The following is a 5,979-nucleotide window of genomic DNA, read 5'->3' on the forward strand; positions in this document are numbered from 1 at the left end:
GAAGAAAATGAGTTAAAGAGTACAAAACTATGATTTGGTGTTGAATTCTCCCTTCAGAATCGCTCTTAAGTCCGAGTTATAATGAAAGAGTTATGAAATTTTGAAAAATCCCATTTCTGCTCTGTTTTAAGTCTCAGGCGTCAGGCCTTCTTCATGTTCGGGAAGGGCCTGCCGCGATCGCGAAAGGCAGCGGCCCAAAGGCCTACGCATTTGTGAATTCTACTATGCGTTTGCGAAGGCTGCTCCCCCTTGGCCTTCGCATTCGCGAGTCAGTGCTCGCGTTCACGTAGAAGAACGGTTGTCCCCTCCCTCAGGTCCCTTACGCTACGTGTTCGCGAGAGCCTGGTCGCGTTCGTGAAGGGTAATGCCCCCAATGCTCCGTGTTCGCGAACAATCCTTCGCGCTCGCGAAGAAGAAAATCCCCCTGACTCTAATTTACCTTTCGCGTTCGCGAGAGTACCTCCGCGAACGCGATGAAGGACACACCAGATATCAGCTGAAGCCAAAAAGCAGATTTCCTAAGTTCTAAACATCCTGTAACCTATCCGAAACTCATCTGATCCCTCGGGACTCCAAACCAAACATGCACACAAGTCCTAAAACATAATACGAACTTTCTCGCGTGATCAAATCGCCAAAATAACACATATAACTACGAATTTAGCACCAAATTGAATGAAATTTTCAAGAAAGTTTTAAAACCTCTATTTTCACAACCGGACGTCCGAATCACGTCAAACCAACTCCGTTTCTCACCAAATTTCACAGACAAGTCTTAAATATCATAATGAACCTGCACCGGGCTTTGGAACCAAAATATGGACTCGATACCAATGAAATCAAACATTAACCAAATTCTTAAAATTATTTAATTTTCAGACTTTCAATTTTCATAAAAAATTCATTTCTCGAGTTAGGGACCTCGAAATTCGATTTCGGGCATACGCCCAGGTCCCATATTTCGATACGGACCCACCGGGACTGTCAAAACATGAATCCGGGTTCGTTTACTCAAAACGTTGATCGAAGTTAACTAAATCAACTTTTAAAGGCAAAAATTATTATTTTCATCAACTTTCACCATAAAAACTTTTCGGAAACATGCCCGGACTATGCACACAAATCGAGGAGGGTAAAATGAGATTTTAAAGGCCTCGAAACACATAATCGAGTTCTAAAATATAAGATGACCTTTTGGGTCATCACATTCTCCACCTCTTAAATAACCGTTCATCCTCGAACAGATATAGAAAAGTACCTGAGCTGGTGAAAAGGTGGGGATATCTGCTCCGTATATCGGACTTGGACTCCTAGTTAGCTGTCTCAACAGGCTAACCTCTCCACTGCACTCGAGCTGAAGGATAACTCTTTGACCTCAACTGACGGACCTGCCGGTCTAGAATAACTATCGGCTCTTCCTCGTAGGTCATATCCTTGTCCAACTAGACAGTGCTGAAGTCTAACACATGGGATGGATCGCCATGATACTTCCAAAGCATGGACACATGAAACACTAGATGTACCGCTGATAAACATGGTGGCAACGCAAGTGTGTAAGCCACCTCTCCCACTCGCTCAAGGATCTTAAAAGGCCCGATATATCTAGGGCTCAGCTTGCCCTTCTTTCCAAACCTCATTACACTCTTCCACTACTAAAAAAGGCCTTTGGCGGTAATTATTTAACGGCAATACGGTAATTGCCGTTAATAGATTCTTTAAGCTGAAATATTAGCGGTACATGACCATTAGTCGGTAAAAGATATGCTTTTACCGACAATAAAAATAAGTTGCCACTAAAAATTACTAATTTAAATCAATTTTTATTATTTTTACTTTCCCTCCAAACCCATAATAAAAAATTCTTTCCCTCTAATTTTTTGGACTAAGACTAAACTATTCCCTCCAATTACAAAATAATAGGAAAACCTATTATCGCGCCTCCACGGCCTTCATCGAACGGGATACAGAATCGCGCATTCCTCAGCCTTCATCGAACGACAGGATTAACAAAATCAGCATATCAGGTCTTCGTCCAGCTTTCCCCCTAGATAACTCCTCTTATTACTTCTTTTCTTACCCAGCAGTTGCGATTTACTATTGAATTTGGATTGGTGCTGCTCGATTATTCTCAATATTCGTTGTTAGTATTCTCCCTTTCATCCATCTCCAACTTCTCTTTTCGTGTAGGTTCAAGATTGTTGCAGAAATCATTCTTCTCTTTCACTTTCTAGTCTTTATCAGCAAAAAATTCTGCTTACCAGGTACAAATTTGTGATTTTCTATATCCAACTATTGCGTTTTGAGATTTGTAAAAGTATAGGTTTTCCGCATATGCTAAATAGTTTGTGATATTCGGCTGCTGTTAAATTGATATGCGATTGATTGAGTTTATTCCTCCTCTATTCCTTTATTGTTTTATGAATTGGTTCCTCGGTATGTTTTCTAATGCTATTGTTATTCTTGTGAATTTTCAGAAATTTTCTAAGCGTCGTCGATGCATATTGATGTTTTCATTGAATCTATCACTAGTCGAGATATGAATTCCACTAGTCGACATATATACTGTTTTTATTCTTTTGTTAATTGATGCGAGCTTTTCTGCTTTTCATAAATCTGATGGCTTTGTACGAAATAAGCATATGCTCAATTTGACTAACTTGATCATTTTGTTCTAACTGTTGTTAAAAAACTATTGATAATAATTGTTTAGTGAGATTGTAAATCAGTGTAGAGTTTGTCAAACAACTAAAACGTGACTCAAATATTTTCAAACTCAAGGGTAGCTTCCTAGGAAAACAACACACTAGTTGTTAATTTTTTCACATCTTTAGATAAACATGATGCTTCCTCCTGTTTTGAGCGTCACCTGCTGATCTCTGCTGATCTGTTGGAGTTATATTAGTACTAGTATAGCTTAATTCAGCTAGATAATTTTTTCATTTTGGAGAAGGAATTACGCGAACTAGAGGTCGCAACTGGCTGGTAATTGAACAAGACGACGATGAAGATGTGCGACCTTATATTGAGCATTTGATGGACGGTCAAAATCATTCTGCAACCCAGCCTTATTTTGAGCAGTTGATGGATAATCAGAACTACTTTTAAGACCAGGCACATGATGATCAATCTAATGAGTTGATTGATTAGTACCTAAAAGTACATGACTTAGTTCTGGATATAAAAACTTGACAGAATCTGAAAGATAGGAAAAAAAGATGGGAATGTAAAGGCTCTTTCTTTACATATCTCCCTATTTAGTAGAGTCTTTATTAGGAAGTTGATGATGGATCAGCAGAGGCCGAGCTAGAATTTGTGACTTGGTTCTAAATTAATAATTTATACATATACATTGGATTTTTTTAAATATAAATACAGGATATGAACAAAAGCTATTGGATTCGGCCGAACCCGCGACCAACACTGTAGCTCCGCCCATGCGTGTCGGAACATATGCTAAAAATAAAAAAGGTGATTAAATATCCTACTCTTCTTCTGGAAGAAACAATATCAACTAAGATAGGACCCAAGAGAATAGTAGAAAACTGAAGTTTCAGTTATATATCATGACTTTGGAAGTTGCCATTTTAAAACTACATACAGTACTATAAGGATTATACAAGGGTAGTTCCTTGCTATGTTGAATTTTCTTTTGAGAAATTGTCTTTAGAAGCCTGAAAGTTACAGTTTTTCTACGTAGGAAGTCTAATGGCAACTGGAGTACCTTTTGCAAACTTGATATACCTGACCTTGAAATTTATAGCATATGTACTCTTTTGTTACAGAGATATCATTAACAATGAGCTCTACGCAGATGTACCATATTGTTGGGGAATGATACAAATGCAAAGACTGCAAGGAGAAAATAGGGTTCGACCTTGCATACATCTACATACAAGGACAACACATTAAACTATCATCGGCAAATATGTACAAGTTGATAATTTACTTCATTAAAAATTAACATTAAGTGAACCATTTGACAAATGATAAAACCAACCCAATGACGATGATCATATTTCAGTAAGCTAGTGTTTTTGTCAGCTTTTATATATTGAATTCGTCTTCCCACTTATTAATTTTTTTACCAATAACTCCCCTCCACCATTGTCTACCATATTTTTAAGGAAGCCACCTTTCTGCCACAAGTAGATAAAAATATAAATTACATGCATATTTCATGTAGTATTTACTTAATATTGATTCAAAAAATATCAGTCAATATTGAAACCCATTTTTTAAACTTCTTTTAAGATTCAGATACCATTGAAAATTTCAATTGTGAACGACCTACGAGACGGAGCATTCATGGGCCATACAGTGACAGTACATGACTACATTCAATAGCACTATAGGAATTATTTGTCCTTGAATCAATTATCTGAATATTCTACTATAAGTTGCCTCAGTGGGGCATCTGATCCATTGCAGCTGCAAGAGTTTGGTCTGCTTATAGGCATAGAAAGTCCATGAACTGTGTAGATTGGGATTTAACATATAGTTAGTTCGCAGCTGTGATAACTTATCTTTCCACTGCCTGGATTGTTGGTCTGATGGTGTTGTGCATTAGACAGTTACTTAATGATAACCATCTCGGTATACTTGATTTTGATCAACAAACCTACTTATCTGGATAGAAAAATAGGTGCCTTTTGATCCGGAAAGCTGGTTTCTTCAATGAAAGCTGCAGATAGTAATCTTCAGTTGTGAACTACTTTCTCCGTCTTTATTTTTAATATACATCTACAGCTCTGAACCAGTTGGTTAGCATTAAGTTTTGAGATTCAACTGGAAATTTGGATAGTTTGAGTTGGTTTTGAGACCAAAAGTTGAACTATTATTCTGGAGTGAAAGAAAAAATCTCACCTTAGGACAGTTTAATTTTGTAGTAAGTGTAGAAGAAAAGCTCAAACATTTTTCTTCTTATTGCTAGAAAAGTTGTTATCCACAATATCAAACCAACGGTTTAAGTTCGACTCTTTTGCTGGTATCTTCAATCTTGAACTTGATAGATTTGACTTTTTGCTCTCAAAAGAACTTAGGCTTTCTAGAAAAGGAACTTTTTGCTATCAACATGAAATTCTTGCTAAGTTATCTTCATGAGGATAATAATCCACTTTGACTGATAGCAAATCTTAAATAGTTTTGGACATGGACGCCGGTTGTTGCAATGGTTAAGGGATTTTCTAGTTTGTGAATTACAATGTAGGACTTTATATGGTCTAATTATAGTTAAATTTGAGATGGATAGTGTCGATGTTGTTTTTTCTTTAATTTTGGTTGTCCCATGCAGTATGATGCAGTTGCTCCTGACACTGTTTCGATTAGTTCATTATTATCGCATTTCTCTTCCCAACATTGCATGAGCATTGTGTGTTCTTTTTTACTATATGGAAGAATTGACTTATCTAATCATAATCTCAAGCAAGCTCCAACTAGCCTGGAATTGAGTATTGTATTTCATCTATTGATATAGTTATTTTATAATTTCAGGTCATACAGTATGATATTCAATAATTTAGCAGGCCAAAGATTTCAATATGACAAAGAGTTGCAGAAATTATTTGAAGATTGTTATTTGTGAAGATTAGTTATATAATGAAATTAGCTATTTAGTTTAAATAATTTTAAGTTTATTTATTTAATTTAATGTAATATTAATATTTTGGAAGTACTTCCTTTTGTTAAGATTTAACGAGATATATTATGGTTTTATGAATTAATATTGATATGTTTTGTTATTTGCATTATTTTTTATCAAATATAGTAGCCATTATTAATGATGGATAAACTTACCGTTATATCTATTGACTTTTAGCGCCAATTTAACAGGATATACCGGCTATCGATAAAAGCACAAATTAAGACGTTTATACATGAATATTGTAGCCATTATATTGCAATTGAAGATGACTTTTAATGGCAATTTAATTGAATTTACTAGGCATTAAAATGGACGCTACAAGGGCATAATAATACATT

At 36.0% G+C, this 5,979-nt stretch overlaps 1 long non-coding RNA gene across 1 annotated transcript; it reads left to right on the forward strand.

Moving 5' to 3' along the window:
- Nucleotides 1–1,884: 1,884 nt before the first annotated feature.
- On the forward strand, nucleotides 1,885–5,738 carry LOC138891297 (uncharacterized). Its single transcript, XR_011407685.1, has 3 exons — nucleotides 1,885–2,024; nucleotides 2,188–2,261; nucleotides 5,491–5,738. It is a non-coding gene; the product is annotated as an uncharacterized lncRNA (long non-coding RNA).
- Nucleotides 5,739–5,979: the final 241 nt, after the last annotated feature.

The sequence above is a fragment of the Nicotiana sylvestris genome, chromosome 5, assembly GCF_000393655.2.
Source record: "Nicotiana sylvestris chromosome 5, ASM39365v2, whole genome shotgun sequence".
Lineage (NCBI taxonomy): Eukaryota > Viridiplantae > Streptophyta > Magnoliopsida > Solanales > Solanaceae > Nicotiana > Nicotiana sylvestris.